Genomic DNA, 22359 nt, shown 5'->3' with positions numbered 1-22359 from the left:
AGCATGAGACTTCGAGGGCGAAGTCTGGTTCTAGTGGGGGAGAATTGTAACATCCCAAAATTCAGGTACAACTATTTAAGCCTTCTTTTTATTTAAAGTGTCAAGTTTAGCCCTTAAGGGAAATTGGTAGCAAATGAGTACGCTGGGCGTACTCAAGAATACGCTGCGCGTACTCATGCGCTTATTTTGGACGCGGACTCGCCTGAGTATGCTGGGCGTACCCAGAGTTACGATGGGCGTAATGTGTCCAGATGCAAACCCTAATTTCTGACTTGTGCACTATATATTGGATGCTAAGGCTCATTTCTCAGCCTCCATAGCAGTGAGTAAAACCCTAAGAGAGAACTTTCCATCGTCCTTGGTGTGTGTGTGTGATTTTGGAGCTAAAAGTGCCTTGGGGTGTTAGTGAAGAAGAAGGAGACGAGCTTGTGGAGGCTAGAGCTTGAAGTGCAAGTTTGGATCTGAGATCTACAGAGGAAGGAGCTGCTTTTAGAGGTATAAAGTTCAAAACTTTCCCCTTCTTTTGGTTTGTTGTTGCATGGGCCATTTCTAGGGTTAAAAGTCCCAAAGGTGGAGACTTTATGAGTGTAAGGTGCTCCATGGTCCGAGATCTGTCCCCTTTCAGTGATATTTGTGTTTTAGATCCATAAAGTTTCCATCTTGGTCGTTGATATGAGGACATGCTAGAGTTTTGAGCTTTCTAGGGCTAGAAATGGAATATTTCGGGTGTTAGTGACTTGTTCAGCCATGTAAAGGCTTAAAGTCATCGACTTTATGGATTAAGAGGCTTAGAAATGGTCAGATCTAGAAGTTGGACGTGAGTCTTAACTGTTTAAGACCTCAAGAGCTGAAGGACTGAAACTGGGAGTTACGCGGGGCGTAATCCCAGTACGCGCAACGTAAGGGGTCGCACACCCCGTTTCTGTGAGGACGCCGGGTACGCCCAGCGTACATGTTTGGTACGCGCAACGTAACCCGGAGGGTTGACTTTTGTTGACTTTTAGGGTTTGGTCAACTTTAGGGTCTTTGAGCCATGGAGGGGGTAAAATGGTCTTTTACCCTTCTGAGAGTACTAAGAGGAGGAATAGTCTAGCCTTGAGAGACGTATTGATTTAGAGTGTTTATTTTATATGATTAGGCGGAGGCTAGACCCGATTTTATAGAGTTCGAGCTTTACCGAATTACCCGAGGTGAGTCTTCTCACTATACTTTACCTAGAGTTGTAATTAGAGTTATGTGACAGAGTATTTTGTATGCTTTTGCATGATGTGATTTCTATGTGATGTATGCTATGCATGTTACAGAGTTTATAGAGTTAGGACTGGAAGGTCCATAGAGTTAGGGCCAGAGGGCCCACAGAGTTATTGGACTGGAGCGTCCCACTGAGACACATTGACCAGAGGGTCAAACAGAGTTATAGCCTCGAGTGGCTAATATGTGTTGTGTGTGGTATTTTGGGGAACTCATTAAGCATTTATGCTTACAGTATTGTGTTATGTGTTTCAGGTACCAGTGAGGATCGCGGGAAGGCGTCGGCTTGATCAGTACACACACGAGAAGTTTTATATTATGATCTTGGGATGTGATGTTATGATTTGACTATGTGATACAATGGTGTTTTTATAACAATTATGGATGAAAATGTGTTTTATAAAATGTGAAAAATTATTTGAAAATTTGGGTGTTACAGGTTCTCTAAAGAACCTGACCCTCTCTCTCTCTTATATATATATATATATATATATATATATATATATATATATATATATATATATATATATATATATATATAGTCAAGATCAAATAAGAAGGAAATTTTTGGGAGGAATGTAAGAAGTTTTTTTTTCTACATATTTTTTTCGTAAACAAACAAAATGAATCATTAGATGATTCATTTGTAAGATGATTTTCAAGAAAAAATTCTCAAAAAAACATCTCGATGATTCATTTATACAATGATTTTGTTGTTATTCATTAAAATTGTCATAAAAGTGAATTTTTTCTTAATTTACTTAAAAATGAATCATAAAGATGTTTTTTGGGGAATTTTTTCTTGTGAATCATCTTACAAATGAATCATCTAGTGATTCATTTATTTTGTTCGTCAAAAAAATATGTAGAAAAGAAACTTCTTACCTTCCTACCAAAAGAATTTTCTTACCGGATCTATATCATATATATATATATATATATATATATATATATATATATATATATATATATATATATATATATATATATATATATATAAAGCCGGTTCGAATGTGAACCGAAAAAGATTAAGAACCATAAGAACGACTTAATTAAGCTAAATACTTGTTAAAACATTGAGTTGCAAAATTGAAATTATGTCGAAATACAAGGTCTGTTCAGTATCACACTATGAAACGACGCGCTGTCAATTTGGTAATTATACTAAACATATTACGCAATTAATCAATTTGGGGAAACACAGAAAAAACCCTCATTCAATTCGCATCTCCTTCAATGCAAAAAAAATTAAAATAAAACTCTCTTCTCTCGATTTGGAAAGTGAAAAAGTTCAACGACTGAAAGCAATCAATCATAGAAAGTTCAACATCAATATAAATCTAGTGAGACAATGCAAAAAGCCTAATACAAGAGCATTTCGTAAAGATTCGAACGAGAAGAAGAACGATGAAGAATCGAATCAAAAGCTAAAAAAACAACAAAAATCAAAGAAGATGATTTCATATGAAGAAACTCAACTTAAAGGGAAAACAACAGTCATCGACGAATATATAAAAAAAAAACCCCTAAATCAAGTATAAACTGAAATAAAGTAAAAAAAATCCTTGAAAATAACTTCAATATGAACTAATATTACATGATTATGTTTCAAAACTTTTGTAGTTAGCTATAATATGAAGATTTAATACAAAAAAAAATATGAATGTTTGAATTGAAATAGTATGCAGGTTATTAAACTGTGAACAAAGAATATTGGCCAAATAAAATTTCAGAATAAATTATTCATAAAAATATTTATGTTGACAGATATTTGACTTCATTATAAAGAAAAAAATTTAACAAATCTTTTAAACCATGAATATTGAATTTTAAATGTATTTATATATAAGTTCAACTGTAAATGGATAATAAAGATTTTATACTTTGAATATTAAAAGAGTTTTAAGTTGTGAATGTACTTATCTGCGTAAGAACATAGTACATACGTATGTACATAAATTACCCATTAAAATATGAATGTTGATTTATATTTGATTTTAATCTAAATTAAAGAATTTAACATGTTATTTAAATATGAATATTCAATTTTAAATCTTTAAATATCTTTTAAGCTGTGAATACACAATAATGATTTCATTAATTTGAATATTAAAAGAATTTTACGTTGTGAATGTATGGTCATACTTATATATGTATGTATGTACGTACGTATATACATAAGTAAATATGTATGTAAGTACGTAAATATGTACGTATCTATAAAAATTATTCATTAAATATGAATTCTGATTGATATTTGACTTTAATGTTAAGATGAGAATATACGTTTTTGATTTTTTATTTTAAATTTTGAATTGAGAATAATGATTGTAACTGTTAATATATTTTATAATTAAGTAAATAATTTAACATATACTTTAAACTCTTAATATTTATTTTTAAATATATGTAGATATTTGTTAAACTGTAAATGGTTAATAATGATTTTATACATCTGAATATTAAAAAAGTTTTAAGTTGTGAGTGTGTACGTAATTACGTAAGTACATACATATTTACATAAATTATTAATTAAAATATGATTGTTAATTGATATTTGATTTTAATACTAAATAAACAATTTAACTTTTAAACTGTAAGTTTTTATTTTAAATGTATTCAAATATTTTTTAGTCTGAGAGGTGAGAATAATGATTTTATACATTTGAATATTAAAAAAAGATTTAAATTGTTGATACAAATAGGGGGGGGGGGGGTTGGGTGGTCTAATTTTTTGAACGTATCGGCAAATAAGAACGACGAGAAGAAAACAAGAACAATGATAACTTGCACGACAAGAAAACAAGAAAAATGATAGATTTGATAAACAATCTAGACCTATATGTTGAATATTGGTGAAGACAAATAAAGACCTATTGATTTGACTTCGAAGGGGGCGAGTACACAACTCAACATAACAAAAGCTATCCAATTCAAAGTTCATTCAACTATTCAAAATGTTCGACATTGGGGGCTATTTATAGCCTAGAAACGATTACAAATTAAAAGGAAACTAAAAAATAAAAAAGAAACTCTTAAATAAATGCTAAAAATTACTCAAAATCATCTCTAGAATCTTCCAGCTCTAGCCGACATCAGTAACCATGCAAGCTCCTCGCAAAAAGTCCTTAGCATTCCGAGAATCGCAACTAGAGTTCCGATGTTCGCATCTAACCACATTCAGAAGCTGTTCACTTGACTTCGAGGATCTCAACTAGTCACAAGTAGTTCTGAGGCGTTTCGACAGTTAGGAACTAGTTGCAATGTATCACAACCAATCGCATTTTGAAATGGTTCACATCAAAAGACTATAGACTGCAATGACTTGCGATCGTTCGCATGCAGTCGCATCCAATTGCAACCTGATGCCTTCTCGCAACCCTTTTCGCATCCGACACCCCTTTCGCATCCAATACTCTTTTGGTATCCATCATTCTTTTCGTATCCAACACCTTTCCATTCAAATTGCCTTTTGCATTCACATCATTCCCTCCGCCTTTAAAAGGAATTGTCCTCAAATCCATGCGATCATCAACAACCCCAATCACACTTTTCGACAAATCAATAATCTTTTTCTCCAAACTCAAATTAATTTTAACACCAAATTCAACATCACTGATATCAAGCAAAGAATTAATAGATTTACTCTGGTTAGGATCATTCTTCAAAGCCGTAGTTGCACTTAACAATTCTTCAACATCTTTTGGCATCGAACGAACATCAGATTAAGCATTCATCTTAAGAAATTATTGATAATCAACTTTCACAAACTCCGTTTTGTTCATTGTCTCGTCACCTTTAAAGTTCTATACTTTGGCAATCTCCTTCACCTTTTATTCCTCCTTCGCCACCGTATCTTCTTGATAAAAAACCTATTTAACTTGCCCATTGTTAACAAACATGGCAAGGTTTAGCTTCTTGGACTGCTTGTTAAGCAACGATCTTGTTGGATTAAATGTCTAAGCCAATAACTAAGTTGGTATATACTTGAATTAAAAGAAAAGTCCTTTTGGGTTGCCTTCAAAACTAGCAATTGACATAATCACTTTTTGAGAGAGAGAGAGAGGTTGATTTATTGGTTTATTATAAGATTAACAAATAGAAAAAAATAATTTATTAATATATTATGATATTAATATATTAATTAGAAATAGTACTATTTTATTGATAATTAATCGATAATTAAATAGAACTAATTTTGGGATTAACTGGATTAATTAAAAGTGCAAGGACCTAAGTTGTAATTGTTCAGTGGTTGAACAAGAGAAGGATTCTAGATCCTTCCCAGGGTTGGCGAAAAGAGGGAGACTCCTTAGGGTTTCTAAATTGTTCCTTAAGGATAATTAGGAAAGTGGATAATTAATTTATTTGAAATAATAGTATTATATTCAAATTAAGTTTTTCAGGGTTTCCTAATTCAGCTATAATAGGAGCCTTAGGCCTTAAATTTTCGGCCACTTCTTTCACAAGAAGACAAGCCAAAAATTCCATCCTCCATCATCTCTTCTCTCAAGTCTTCTATTGCTAGGGTTTAGGTACAAACCATTAGTGGCACGAGATTTCTGGTGCTCTCTTTATAAAGTTTGTTCAAGAAGGAATTGTTTGATTATTTACTATAATAATCAAAACGTATGTAAACCCTAAAAACCTTTGTAATTTCGATTATAGTAAGGTCTCTTTAGGGTTCTTGATTTTCATTTGTCTGTTCCTATTAATAGAGAAAACTTAGATCCAATAGGTTACATGTGAACTTAAGCGTTAAGTTATTCTGCCACATAATTTTTTTGTAACCTATAAAACATATCAGTGGTATCAGAGTCAAAGTTTTCATTTGATCTTGCACAATGGTTAATAGATCAAAATTAGGGTTTATAGAAACTAAACCTTAAGGGAGGAATTTTCCAAATTTATTAGGGTTCTTGAAACCCTAGCCTCTACCTCTTAGATTTCGAAATTTGCTAGAGTTGGATATGGTTTATCTAGTTTCTTTAAATATTATTTTAAAAGCCTGAAATTTTAAATAATTAAAACTTAATAAACCCAACCCTAATTTTCGAAAATTTAGAAGAATTTGGGTTAGGACTAAATTTGAATTAGTTTATTAATTGTTTAATTTAAATATTATTTAATCCCTAAATGATTTAATTAATTTAACTAATTGTTTATTTAAAAGATAAAGATAAATCATAATTGGTTTAATATTAATTAATTAAAAGATTTAATTTCAATAATTAATATTTAAATCTTGTATTTTGAAAAGCTTTAAAATAGACGTTATATACACTATTAAAGGTTTAATATATTATATGTATAAGACATGTTAGTCAAATCGCTAGTACGCCTAATTCACGGAACCATAAAGAGGGTATAAGAAAGTGGCCTATAAAATGGTCGTTGAATGGGTGTCCACTCTCACCCACCGCTATCTTGTGTGGTGGAGGGTCATTAGCCGAACGGAATTGATAGGACATAATCTCATTAAGGCATAATAATATAAAAGTACGAGAACGTTCTTTATAAAATCTCACTCTAGTTACTTTAGGAAAAATGTGAAATATATGCTAATCCATGAAAACGCACATCATACTTTAATATGTCATTAGTGGAGTATGTGTGGTTAACCGGTACACTAATAGAGACTTTAAAGAGAAATGATGGGCATCTCGAAATTTATCATTGTTAACGGAGCGCGTATGGTTAACCGACACATTAATTAGAGATGATAAATGACATCGAGGTTGCCTAACGTGTTTGCATGGTTATTCACATCTTATTTGTGATCCTCGATATCCCAGTCACAAATTATAGAGCATAATATGAGATTAAACATGCCATTGATAATATTCAATGAATCTAAATAGATTTAGGAATTTCATAGTTTGAAATTGGTGAATTGTTTTAACCTACCTTCATAAATTTGCAATAAGATTATGACATCCTTCATCTTTGTTGTGAATTGTTATCTTGGATCCTAACCTTGAGTATTTATTTTAGGTTTAAATATTAAGGATTGGTATCAACTAACTAAAACTATTTCCTTCATATAGATGTATACTCCAGGAGATGCTACTGCTGCTCAATCATCCACCATCAACAACTTCACTCTACTATCGATCCTCTCTAAAGATATACTAGATGGTCCAAACTACATGGACTGGATGCGAAATCTCAAAATGACTCTTCAACATGAGGGCAAATAATATGTCCTCGAAAAACCTCTTGTCGAAGTCGATGAGCCAACTGCTACTCCAGAAGATATTCCCACCTACAAGAAACACTATGACGACGCAACAAAGGTCGCTTGCATCATGGTGGCTGTCACACCCCCAAACCAGAACGGCAGAAACGTTTGGGGGCGGAGGACGTCATGTACAGTATCATAACAATGCATAATAGTAAAACAAGCAACAACATCATCCATTTCATTAATAGTATAATTTGATACAAATGTGTTATGTATAGTTTGAAAGACACCAAAATATGAATCAAAAATAAAAGACGAGTCTTGAACGTGCTCCGTCTTCTCAAAACCTAGTCATCGGTACCTGTCTACTGGTGACCTGAGAATACAAGTTATTTTGAAAGTGTAGATCAGCATTAAAGCTGGTGAGTTCATAACTATTTTAGTGTCAATTGTTTGTATAAGTTTGATGGAAATTTTTGTAAATGTTTAGTGTAAGTGTTTGTAAGTGTTTGTTGTAAATGTTTGTATACTTCCTAGAAAATCCTATATTTTCTACTAAAGTAGTCTTCTACCAAGACTAAATTGTTTGATATGTTTGTTCCTTTGTAAAAATGAGTATTTTTCCCAAGTATGACTATCATTACCAAAATATAGTTTACATTACCGTTTATGTGAGAAGATCACAATATGAATGTAATGGGAAAATAAGTATGTATTGTAGTATTATATAAGTAACTACCTGTCACACCTCCAGCCATCGGCGGAAACACCGGGTAGTGTAACGTTATTCTTCGTATCATAGTTATATAACATACATTGAACAGTACTAAAGAAAATACATACCTTGATAACTGAAAGTTACATAACTGTTTTTCTAGAACCTATTACATATTATCCAACTATGGCATACTTTTTAATGAACAGAAAGGTAATAGTAAAACTTCTTCTGTTCGAATACATACCAGCTTTTCAAGTTCCTGAAAACACATGCATTTTAAAATACGTCAACATAAAGTTGGTGAGTCCACAGGTTTTGACTCCATAAAATAATACACTTTCCACATTCAAAAGTATAGTTTTTGAAAGTATCATTTTGACTCTCCATCATTTAGCATGTATATTAGGTATAATAGTTTACTTATCAATTAAGTGTTATACCTAAACATTCCTTAATCCTAAGGTATAAGTAGGGGAAACTTATACTTAACATTACTACTTGTATACGACAAAGTATAATGTTTCTAACAATTTGCTACCATGAGCATGTAACCGCTGCTATGACGTAATACCTCTGATAGAACACACTCATGATTTACCATGAGAAACAAACACACTCATGATTTACCATGAGAAACAACACCGTACGTTTCATCGACGCCGGAACAATAACAAATAAAAGGATAGTTCATCACTTGCTTTTGGTTGACTGTAGCTAACAGTCACAAGTGGGGTGGTCAACCCGTATACTAATTATACACGACTTCCTCGCTCACACGGGATTAACGGTTACAGTTCAGAGGATTTCCACCAAGTTTTATCTTAACATAAAACTAACAATAACAACGTATAACATATCCAGTTTTATCTTGACATAAAACTATTAATAGCAACACACTTTATAACTTAACATATAAATCTTCCGAATATAACTTCGGAACTATATCGCACACAACATATATATAGAATCCTAAGTATAACTCAAGATCTACATTAGTAAATTAACATACTGATAAGTTGATAGTAGTTGTATATATTCAAAATATTATATTTAGAACAACTATACCCCGGCTATTATAACTATATACTGTCATATAGACATAATAATAACATATATATAATATCTAGCATGCGTTTTCCCCCGAAATATTAGAAAGTGGGGCCGTGAGACTCACCCTAGTAGCGTGATTTTATGTTATCTAAGCAAAAACGGTCAGCGTACGAGGTCGTCGGGACTCGGGATGCAAAATGGCCTCCAAAAACGAGATAGAGAGAAGAGTTTAGGTATAAGAAGTGTTAAGGTCGAATTTGCTATTTATAGGCTGATTTTTGGCCATTCACGACGTGAACCAAGCATGTTCAAGTCGTGAGCTCGATCCTGCTCACTTCGTAGACCCGCCATTTGGTCCCTAGCTTCGGATGGTGTCCCTTTGACTCCTCACGACGTGAATCAATCCTTGCTCACGTCATGAGTTTGGATCTTATCCCCTCGCAGCCTCGTCACACCTTCTAGATCCGAAATGTGGCGGTTTGAGTCCTCATGTCGTGAGTTTTTATGCTCACGTCGTGAGTTTAGTCAAATTAGGGTTTCTGACAGCGATATCTTCGGAAGGCCATAACTTTTGCATACGAACTCCGTTTTTGACGTTCTTTATATCCACGCGTAGGTATTTACGAGTACTACAACTCTCTTTTAGACTTAAATAGCTAATTCTAAGTCTATTTTAAATTCCTCTTATTATAGAGATTTATAGTGTTCGGCTTATCATAACTTCTTCATGCGAAGTCAGATTCAAACATTCTCTATATTTTAGGGATCGTATGGACGTATACTTTGAGTTATATTATAAAGAAGATTCATATTTGTATTAGAATTTATCATGAACTATATAACACTCTTACCACATTACTAGGTTAACATAATCACATTACATGATTGGCATAATCACATGTGATTGTCTATTGACCTATTTTGACTAGTGTTACATTCTCCCCCCGTTAGAATAATTTCGTCCCGAAATTTATCTTATGGATAGGGTTTCGTCAAATAGTTGGGGGTATTTTTCTTTCATCTGATCTTCACATTCCCAAGTAAATTCAGGTCCTCGCAAAGAGTTCCATCGAACTTTCACTATGGGAATACGACTTTGCTTTAATCGTTTGACTTCTCGATCCATAATCTCAACAGGTTCTTCTAGAATGTTGAGTTTCGTATTGACTTGTATCTCTTCGAGAGGTATAATAAGAGTGTCATTGGAAAGACATCTTTTGAGATTTGATACGTGAAAAACATCGTGCACATTACTTAGCTCTTGAGGCAACTTAAGTTGGTATGAGATGGAACCAATTCTTACCAGAATTTCAAAAGGTCCTATATATCGTGGGTTTAGTTTGCCTCGTTTCCCGAATCGAATTACACCTTTCCAAGGAGAGACTTTCAACATTACTTTATCTCCAACTTGGAATTCTAAAGGTTTACATCTTACGTCAGCATAACTCTTTTGACGATCACGTACAACCTTTAATTGATCCTTAATTTGCATAATCTTTTCAGTTGTCTCATGGATTATTTCTGGTCCAGTACGTAAGGTATCGCCTGTACGTTCTCTGGCCATCTGCGTATCTCCAACTTCTGCCCAACACACTGGGGAACGACATTTTCGTCCATAAAGAGCCTCAAATGGTGCAGCCTTGATGCTGGTGTGATGACTATTGTTGTAGGAAAACTCAATTAACGGTAAATGAGTATCCCACTCATTTCCAAAGTCTATTACACAGGCTCGGAGCATATCTTCTAAAGTCTGAATGGTTCTCTCACTCTGACCATCAGTCTGTGGATGGTAAGCGGTACTCATGTCTAGACGTGTTCCTAAGGATTTTTGTAGAGATTGCCAAAATCGTGAAGTGAATCTACTATCTCGGTCAGAAATAATAGAATTTGGAACTCCATGCAAGCTGACAATTTCCTTAAGATAAACTCTAGTCAGCTTCTCCATCTTGTCGTTCTCCTTAATTGGTAAGAAATGGGCGGACTTAGTCAACCTATCGACTATCACCCAAATAGTGTCGGACCCACTAGGAGTTTTAGGTAACTTAGTGATGAAGTCCATTGATATCTGCTCCCATTTCCATTCAGGTATTTCCGGTTGTTGAAGTAAACCTGAAGGCTTTTGATGTTCTGCCTTTACTCTAGAACAAGTCAAACATTTGCTCACATAAGTAGCAATTTCATCCTTCATGTTTGGCCACCAATAATGTACTTTTAAATCTAAGTACATTTTGTCAGAACCTGGATGCACGGAATATCTGGACTTGTGGGCTTCTTCTAAGACCAAGTCCCTGACTCCACCGAACCTAGGCGTCCAAACTCGGTTCATAAAGTATTGTATTCCGTCATCTTTTCGTATAAGTTGCTTTTCCATTCCTCGCAAAGCTTCATTCTTAATGTTTTCTTCTTTTAGAGCGTCAAGCTGAGCTTCTCTAATTTGTGTGGTAAAGTTAGAATGGATAGTTATAGTTAATGCTCGTACTCGTCGGGGTTTAATATATTCTTTCCGGCTCAAGGCATCTGCTACCACGTTTGCCTTTCCGGGATGATAACGAATCTCACATTCATAATCATTCAACATTTCAACCCATCTTCTTTGTCTCATATTAAGATCTTTTTGGTCAAAGATGTGTTGGAGACTCTTGTGGTCGGTACAAATAGTATAGTTAGTACCGTATAAGTAATGTCTCCAAATTTTTAGTGCAAAAATTACAGCTCCCAATTCAAGATCATGGGTAGTGTAATTATTCTCATGCATCTTAAGTCGTCGTGATGCATAGGCGATAACTTTTCCTCTTTGCATCAACACACATCCCAATCCTTGATTTGACGCTTCGCAGTATACAACGAAATCTTCTGTTCCATCTGGAAGGGATAGGATTGGTGCACTACACAACATTTGCTTCAGATTCTGAAAAGCAGCTTCTTGTTTGTCTTCCCAGTTGAACTTTGTATTCTTCTGGGTTAGTGTTGTAAGTGGCTTGGCTATTTTGGAGAAATTCTCTATGAATCTACGGTAATAGCCAGCAAGTCCTAGGAATTGACGCACCTCTGTTGGCGTCTTTGGTGCTTCCCAATTCCTGATTGCTTCAACTTTGGATGGGTCAACATGAATTCCTTCGTTGCTAACTACATGACCTAAAAATTGTACTTCTCTAATCTAAAACTCACATTTGGAGAATTTAGCGTGCAACTTTTCTTTTCTTAGTAGTTCCAAGATTATTTGCAGGTGTTTACCATGTTCTTCCTTGGTTCGTGAATATATCAATATATCATCGATAAATACGATCACGAATTTATCCAAGTATGGTTTGCAAACACGATTCATGAGATCCATAAACACTGCTGGGGCATTGGTTAATCCAAAAGACATAACTAAGAACTCATAATGACCATAACGTGTTCTAAATGCTGTTTTTGGAATGTCGTCTTCTTGTACTCTGAGTTGATGGTATCCTGATCTAAGATCGATCTTTGAGTAGTAGCTGGATCCTTGCAGTTGATCGAATAAATCATCAGTTCTCGGAAGTGGATAACGATTCTTGATCGTTAGCTTGTTTAGCTCCCGATAATCAATACACATTCGAAAGGATCCGTCCTTCTTCTTGACAAACAAGATTGGTGCTCCCCAAGGTGAAAAACTTGGTCGGATAAAGCCTTTGTCAAGAAGTTCTTGTAGTTGGCTAGACAATTCTTGCATTTCAGATGGAGCCAACCGATAAGGAGATTTTGCTACTGGTGTTGCTCCTGGAATTAAATCGATTCGAAACTCGACTTGTCGGACGGGAGGTATTCCAGGTAGATCTTCAGGAAACACGTCAGGGAAATCACACACTTGAGGTATGTCCTTGATTTCTTTTGTATTTCTCTTCCTATCTACAATGTGGGCTAAGAATGCGCTACATTTTTTATGTAGATATTTCTGGGTCTTAGTACAAGAGATGACTTTGAGGTTCTTCCCAGATTTATCACCATAGATAATCAGGGCTTCGCCGTTTGGTAAGGGTAGTCGTATGGCTTTCTCATGACATAGAATTTCGGCGCGGTGTGAAGATAACCAATCCATGCCAATTATGACATCAAAACTACCGATAGGCATTGGCATGAGGTTGACGTGAAAAAGGTAGTTATTAAGAGTTAACAGACAGTTTTCTAGGATTTCATGTGTTTTCTCAGTTTGACCGTTAGCGATTTCTACTTCATAGATTTCTTTTAATCTGCTAGACTCATGACTTAACAATTTTCTAAATGTCGGAGTTATAAAACTTCGATCTGCTCCAGAGTCGAAGAGTATAGAAGCATATAAATTATCTATAAGAAACGTACTAGATACGACCGAAGGGTCCTGGATAGCCTCTCTGCTTCCGATCACAAATGCCCTGCCACGTCCTATGCCTCCTTGACTCCTTAACTTTGGACATTCTTTCTTGATATGTCCAACCTCCCCACACTCGTAGCATCTTCTTTCTTCACCACGGCCTGTCCCATTATTGGTTTGTTGTTCGACTGTTGCAGGTGTTGTGCTCCTGCAGTAACTAGCAGTATGCGCCTTTTTCTTGCACTTCATGCAGACAAAACAGTCACCTGGATGATGACGGTTGCACTGATTGCACCATGAAGATTTTGGTTGCGTAGGTACTGCTGTTGTGGCTGCATAATTAGTTACCACTTCTTGTCTTTTCTCAGATGATTGTTTGGGATTCTTCCTATTAAACTTGCGCTTGTTTGTTCTAGATTTGGGAGACTCAGCCTTTGAGACCACTTATGTTCCTTGGATCTCTATGAGGGTTAGCTGATGAGCTATCCTCTTGGTGTTGTCATAAGTCGTAGGCTTTGATGCGATCACCATGCCTTTAATTTGCGATGTTAAACCCCAGATATATCACTCAATCTTTTTATATTCAGGGGTTACAAGTGCTGGACACATTACAACAAGATCATTAAATCTAGCGGTATAAGCTTTTATCTCTGAACCCTTCATGGTTAGGGTCCACAGTTCTTGTTCCAGTTTATGTATCTCCTCCCTAGGACAATACTCCTCTACTAGCATCATTTTTAGCTCCTCCCATTTCATGGAATTTGCAGTATCAATTCCCATGGTATTCACATGGTTGTTCCACCAGGTGAGTGTTGCATCAGCAAAAGTACATGCTGCAAATCGTACTTTACAATCATCTGGACAGAAGCTTATTTGAAAGACGGACTTTGTCTTTTCTATCCACCTCGTCAAATTAACTACCCCTTCATTTCCATGAAAGCTTTTTGGCCTGTAATTCATAAAATCTTTGTAGGTACATGTTCTAGTGGTCCCTACATGGCCTTCATTTCTAACTCCATCTCTTGTGACATTAGATAGAGCCGCATCAATTCTTTGAGCTATGATTTCTTCAAGTTGTACTGTACTTATTGAGGGGTTTATTTCTGGTGGTGGTTGCGGTTGTTGTTGTTGTGGTGTTGATGGTCGGTTAGGGGTTAGCCGATTACTCCTTCTAGGCATTTTGTTTTAGTTCCTATTATAAATAATAATAATTTTATGAGTTTTGTTAATCATTTAATACACGAGTACTAAATACTCCAGTTATTATTCACAGTGTAAAACGTAATAGACAACACAATGATTACTGTAACATATGCTTCATATTATTACCAGTGGTTACATCAGTTTATTTAGGTTATAAGAGAAACGTTTCTATAAACATTGCTAAATTTGCAAGGTTTTCTACATCCTTGCTATAAACTTTCCTCTTTTCGCCTTAACTAGTCTGATTTTCTCTATTTACATAACCACTAGTTGGAGCTTATCTACCAAAAACCTAAGTGATGACCCAGCACGTCAGTGACATCAACCACTTGCTCTTCAAGTGCTTGAGTTCTCTGCTCAAGACTTCCCGTGCGTTCTTCATTTCTTGAGGTTTGATTGTAGAGTTCTAACTCTGCAATCCTGGCATCGTGAGTAATCATGTCATTATAAGCAAAATTTATACGATGATGGACATCCATCACCGATTCCTGATCTCGTGTCCTTTGTCCTTCTAGCCTTCGCACTCTTCCAGAGAGATGAGTAGCCCTCCCTTCGACAAATTCCATTTTGTCTTCAATTTTGACACTTTTCTCAAACAATTGGGATAAAGTGTTATCTTCAGAAGAATGTGGGAGATGTGGTCGACATGATTGACCAGTCTCATACATCTTAGCAGCTCTTTCTTCCGCCACCCACCTATCAACGGTTTGTGCGATCCGTGCAGGTGCATCTTGAACTCTATGACTTCCTGAAGATGTCAACTTCTTACTCTTCTTAATCTTTGGCCATATCGATATGGATTTACGTGCCGTGCGTTTCATTTTTACTCCTCCTGGAACTTTACGGTAAAGAGTGTTCAATGGTGGTAAAGATGATGCCACCGATTCTGTCTCCTCCATGGATTCGCTTTCTTCCATTGGTTCACTCTCTTCCCATTCGTTGGAGGGTAAAGGTGCTCCATCATCAGAAGGTATTGGATGAAAGGTGGTTGGATTTATAGGGTAGTAAGGATCGCCTACCATCATGGGGAATAAAATTTCCTCTTCTTCATCCGTATCCTCGATGATTATCCATTCTCGTGAATGTGCCATGTCGAATTCCTATACGTTTTGGATCAGCAAGAGTTTTAGTCTATCAAATATTACTCCCAAATTAAATAGTTCATATGATCTAATCATAATAAAATGTAGTTGCGCACCTATACCTAGTTGTGATAGGATATATGCACATATAAACTTTAGTTGGAATATTTGATCTAAATCCTTGAGATCAAAAACATTCCGGGTATTAAGGTGTATTCTCATCGCGGGTCTGAGTCTTTACATATGACTCTATATTCTTATTTATTGTATTCATGCTTTAATTATTGTTTGTTACTTCAGGTTTATCTGATAAGGCTCCGGCCAGTCAGGACAGTCGAAAGGGCAGGATCATTTTAGCATATAGCCGTTCTGAAATCCAGCAACCCAAATCGACATGTCTATCCTTGTCACCGCTCCCGTAAGTAGTCCTTCAGTAGAATAATTAATAATACTTTTTATTTATAGGTTAAGGGATATACCTAAACCTAATAGAGTAAGCCCTAAACTATAGACGTGCTTTCCTAATAAAGTACTAGTTCACTATAGTTAATAGGCTCTGATACCAATTTCTGTCACACCCCCAGCCATCGGCAGAAACACCGGGTAGTGTAACGTTATTCTTAGTATCACAATTATATAACATACATTGAACAGTACTAAAGAAAATACATAACTTTATTGATAACTGAAAGTTACATAACTGTTTTTCTAGAACCTATTACATATTATCCGACTATGGCATACTTTTCAATGAACAAAAAGGTAATAGTAAAACTTCTTCTATTCGAATACATACCAGCTTTTCAAGTTCCTGAAAACACATGCATTTTAAAATACGTCAACATAAAGTTGGTGAGTCCACAGGTTTTGACTCCATAAAATAATACATTTTCCACATTCAAAAGTATAGTTTTTGAAAGTATCATTTTAACTCTCCATCATTTAGTATGTATATTAGGTATAATAGTTTACTTATCAATTAAGTGTTATACCTAAACATTCCTTAATCCTAAGGTATAAGTAGGGGAAACTTATACTTAACATTACTACTTGTATACGACAAAGTATAATGTTTCTAACAATTTGCTACCATGAGCCTGTAACCGCTGCTATGACATAATACCTCTGATAGAACACACTCATGATTTACCATGAGAAACAAACACACTCATAATTTACCATGAGAAACAACACCGTACGTTTCATCGACGCCGGAACAATAACAAATAAAGGATAGTTCATCACTTGCTTTTGGTTGACTGTAGCTAACAGTCACAAGTGGGGTGGTCAACCCGTATACTAATTATACACGACTTCCTCGCTCACACGGGATTAACGGTTACAGTTCAGAGGATTTCCACTAAGATCCCCAATCTTAGTTGATGAATACAATTACTCGTGTAGACTTTGACGGCTTCCTATAGCTCTAACAACAAAAGCATCTTTATGTCTAAAACCCTAAGTTACTAGACTATGCTTTTAAACATTACTCTCAACTTCATAATATTTAGGCAGTATAACAGCTATATCTTGAAGTAAAACTAGGTTTTATCTTGACCTAAAACCAATAATAACAACATATAATGTTCCTAGTTTTATCTTGACATAAGACTATCAATAACAATACCAAGTTTTATCTTAACATAAAACTAACAATAACAACGTATAACATATCCAGTTTTATCTTGACATAAAACTATTAATAGCAACATACTTTATAACTTAACATATAAATCTTTGGAATATAACTTCAGAACTACATCGCACACAACATATATATAGAATCCTAAGTATAACTCAAGATCTACATTAGTAAATTAACATACTGATAAGTTCATAATACTTGTATATATTCAAAATATTATATTTAGAACAACTATACCCCGGCTATTATAACTATATATTGCCATATAGACATAATAATAACATATATATAATATCTAGCATGCGTTTTCCCCCGAAATATTAGAAAGTGGGGCCGTGACACTCACCCTAGTAGCGTGATTTTATGTTATCTAAGCAAAAATGATCAGCGTACGAGGTCGTCGGGACTCGGGATGCAAAATGGCCTCCAAAAACGAGATAGAGAGAAGAGTTTAGGTGTAAGAAGTGTGAAGGTCGAATTTGCTATTTATAGGCTGATTTTTGGCCATTCACGACGTGAACCAATCATGTTCACGTCGTGAGCTCGATCCTGCTCACTTCGTAGACCCACCATTTGGTCCCTAGCTTCGGATGGTGTCCCTTTGACTCCTCACGACGTGAATCAATCCTTGCTCACGTCATGAGTTTGGATCTTATCCCCTCGCAGCCTCGTCACACCTTCTAGATCCGAAATGTGGCGGTTTGAGTCCTCATGTCGTGAGTTTTTATGCTCACGTCGTGAGTTTAGTCACATTAGGGTTTCTGACAGCGATATCTTCGGAAGGCCATAACTTTTGCATACGAACTCCGTTTTTGACGTTCTTTATATCTAGACGTAGGTATTTACGAGTACTACAACTCTCTTTTAGACTTAAATAGCTAGTTCTAAGTCTATTTTAAATTCCTCTTATTATAGAGATTTATAGTGTTCGGTTTATCATAACTTCTTCATGCGAAGTCAGATTCAAACATTCTCTATATTTTTGGGATCGTATGGACGTATACTTTGAGTTGTATTGTAAAGAAGATTCATATTTGTATTACAATTTATCATGAACTACATAATACTCTTACCACATTACTAGGTTAACATAATCACATTACATGATTGGCATAATCACATGTGATTGTCTATTGACCTATTTTGACTAGTGTTACACTACCGATGTACTAACTACCTTAAACCAATTTGTTTAATTAAGGTAAAATGTGATGAGATTATAACTATAGTTGATCGACTAGTAAAACACAACGATCAAAGACGTCGAAATGGTATGACATTCGTCACCCGTAGACCTGCAGGTCCCACTGTAGCTAGCAACAAGGTATAGGATGGTCAATCCCGTATAGATCTATACACAAATTCACGCTCTCCCTCCAGGAGACACTGGTTACAAAACGTGACACAATAGTATATTTCCGTGCTATGAAGTAGTGGATCACATTAATGTTATCTTGTTATTGTATTAGTGTAGTATGTTCTCTCTGTTTCTAGCGTATAATATGTTCTCTTTGTTCTAGTGTATAGTATGTTCTCTCTGTTTCTCATTATAGTATGTTTGAACTGACTCCTGTATGAACTGACTCTTGTAAGTTTCATTGTTCTAGAAATAGTAAGTAGTGACTTCCTAAACTATACCTATTATAGTTTACTAGTAATGTTGTTTGAATGACTGATTATGTTTGAACACGTTTGCTACCCAAAGGTATTGAACTGAATGGAAGAACTTTTATATCTATATATATATACATAATATATAACTAAGATTCAAACGACAATCAGACAAACAACCGATACCCTAAGTCCACAACCAAACAAGGAACAAGAAATAAGGCGAGTTATCAGTCCTAAGCCCTTTCAACCCTATTTATATAACTATATCTATATAGACATGATTTGGTCAATATATAAGTTTAAAAAGAGTTTTGTAAAATGATAAAGAGCTTAACATATAAAAGAGTTTATAAAACAATTTAAAGCAGTTTGTTTGATAACACAGTTTTGAAATATAAGAAATCCATTTGTTTGATAGTTATTAATCACATGTGATTGATACAATAACTATAATATTTTCTACTTGTATTCCCCCCCCCCCATAAAAGCATTTAAAATAATTTAAAAGATAAGTTAGGGGTATGAACTCACCTGATTGTGAGTAATCTGGAAGATAAGATAGATATATGATGCTTGAATTCACAAATGAAGTCCCGAAGCACATTTGGATCCTATAAGGCATATATTCACATATATGTGTATTCAATTAGATGTTATAACTACTAACTAGTATAGGAAACCACCTAAGGTTGTAGGAAACACCCTAAATGAAGTGTTAGGCTCACAAATGGAAGCTTGGAAGGGGTTCACGGACAACCTTGGATGGGTTTGCGGCCTTAAAGAGTTCACGGCCTCATGAGGTGTTCACGGCCCTTATGAAACTATGAAGGGTTCACGGCCGTGATCCCTTTAAGCTCATTAAGATGATGATGATACATGGCAAATCATGGTTAGGATCTAGTAGTCTTTCAAATATGACAAGATTAAGGATGAAACACTTACGTTTTTTAGGCTTTAGAGTGTTCATGGTTGAAGCTTTTTGAGAGAGAATGCATGTGTTCACGGTTGGGAGGAGGAGAAAAGAGTAGAAAAATGAGGTCACTCTAACATATATAAAAGGTGGTTCACGGCCGCGAACCTAGTTTGCGGTCGTGAGCACCTTGTGAGTGATTTTCTGGATCGAATTTATCCTCCCGATCTCAAGCTAACTAATCCTAGCATCTATTCATACATTACACTAGGCTCAGAAACTCTCAAACAGCTCCTTAACAGTGCTAAAATATAGCAGAAACTAGTCTGACTTTGATTGAATTGAATGGCTGTACAAGATAGAAATTTCGCCCCCATTAGAGAGAATTTCCTCCCGATATTAGAGTTTAAGCAATTAATCAATTACAAATAACTAAGTAAAAAGATGAGGATATTTCAGTTTCATTTGATCCTCGCACTCCCAAGTGAATTCAGGTCCTCGCTTGGCATTCCAGCGAACCTTCACTACCGGGATACGGCTTTGCTTCGTCTGCTTGACCTCTCGGTCCATGATCTCTACTGGTTCTTCCACGAATTTGAGGCTCTCGTTGATCTCTATCTCGTCGAGTGGGATTAAAAGAGTCTCGTCGGACAGACACTTTTTCAAGTTCGAGATTTGGAAAGTAGGGTGTACGTTACTAAGTTTATGAGGTACTTTGAGTTTGTAAGCTATAGGGCCGATTCTAGTGATAATCTCGAAAGGCCCTACGTATCTTGGATTTTGATTTCCACACTTTCCAAAGCGTATGAAGCCCTTCCAGGGTGAGACCTTCAATAGAACACGGTCGCCAACCTGGAATTTTAAAGGTTCTTTCTCTTGTCTGCGTAGCTTTTCTGTTTGTCTCTAGAGGCTTTCAATCGTTCACGAATCTAAACGATCTTCTCTGTCATTTCCCGAATGATCTCCGGACCTGTGAGAGTGCTGTTAGGAAATCGTCCTTTAGCTAACTGAGTGTCATCTACCTCAACCCATCACATAGGGGATTTGCACTTTCGGCCATAGAGAGCTTCAAACGGTGCAGCCTTTATGCTTGTGTGATAACTGTTATTGTAGGAGAACTCGACAAGGGGTAAATAAGTATCCCATGCCTTCCCAAAATCTATGACACATGCTCGCAACATATCTTCCAAAGTTTGAATAGTCCTCTCACTTTGTCCATCGGTTTGCGGATGTAGTTCCTAGGGAACTTTGTAGCGATTGCCATAACCTAGAAGTGAACCTATTATCTCTATCGAATATAATGGATATGGGAACACCATGCAGTTGTACAATCTCTCTGATGTAGGTTCTTGTTAGTTTCTCCATCTTGTCAGTCTCTTTGATAGGCAGGAAGTGTGCGGACTTTGTTAACCTGTCTACAATCACCCATATGTTATCGAGACCACCCGATGTCTTGGGCAACTTGGTTATGAAGTCCATTGTGATCCGCTCCCACTTCCATTCAGGTATCTCCGGTTATTGAAGTAAACCTGAGGGTTTCTGGTATTGGACCTTAACCTTGGCGTAAGTAAGGCACTTGCTCACGAAGGTAGCAATCTCTGCTTTCATGTTAGGCGACCAATATAGCTTTTTAAGATCCAGATACATCTTATTTGAACCTGGGTGGACGGAATATCAAGTGTTGTGCGCTTCAGTCATGACCAAGTCTCTGAAACCACCGTGTCTCGGTGTCCAGATCCGATCCATGAGATATAAGGCTCCGCCACCCTTGACTTCCAAGTTTTTATCCATCCCTCTCAGGGATTCGCCCGCCACATTTTCAGGTTTCAAGGCTTAGAGCTGAGCCTCCTTAATCTGCGTGGACAGATGTGAATGGATAGTTATAGTGAATGATTTAACTCTACGACCAGAGTATTCTTTCCGACTTAGGGCGTCAGCTACTAAGTTGGCTTTACCGGGATGATAACGAATTTCGCATTCGTAATCATTGAGTAGCTCGACCCACCGTCGTTGTCTCATGTTGAGTTCCTTCTGGTCGAATATATGTTGAAGGCTTTTGTGGTCTGTAAAGATAGTGCTTTTTGTACCATATAGGTAGTGTCTCCAGATCTTCAGAGAAAATATCACTTCTCCTAAATCAAGATCATGTGTGGTGTAGTTGACTTCGTGTGTCTTTAGCTGTCTTGAGGCATAGGCGATGACCTTTCCTCGTTGCATAAGAACACAACCCAACCCTTGGTTGGATGCATCGTAATAAACCACGAAGTCTTCTATCCCTTCTGGGAGGGATAGTATAGGTGCGCTGCATAAGGCTCGCTTTAGCGTTTGGAGCGCCTTTTCTTGTTTCTCTTCCCAGTCAAAAGCCATGCCTTTCTGGGTCAATGTAG

This window comes from Lactuca virosa, chromosome 8 (assembly GCF_052849685.1).
Source record: "Lactuca virosa cultivar CGN04683 chromosome 8, Lactuca_virosa_CGN04683_v6, whole genome shotgun sequence".
Taxonomy (NCBI): domain Eukaryota; kingdom Viridiplantae; phylum Streptophyta; class Magnoliopsida; order Asterales; family Asteraceae; genus Lactuca; species Lactuca virosa.
This window is presented reverse-complemented; position numbering follows the sequence as displayed.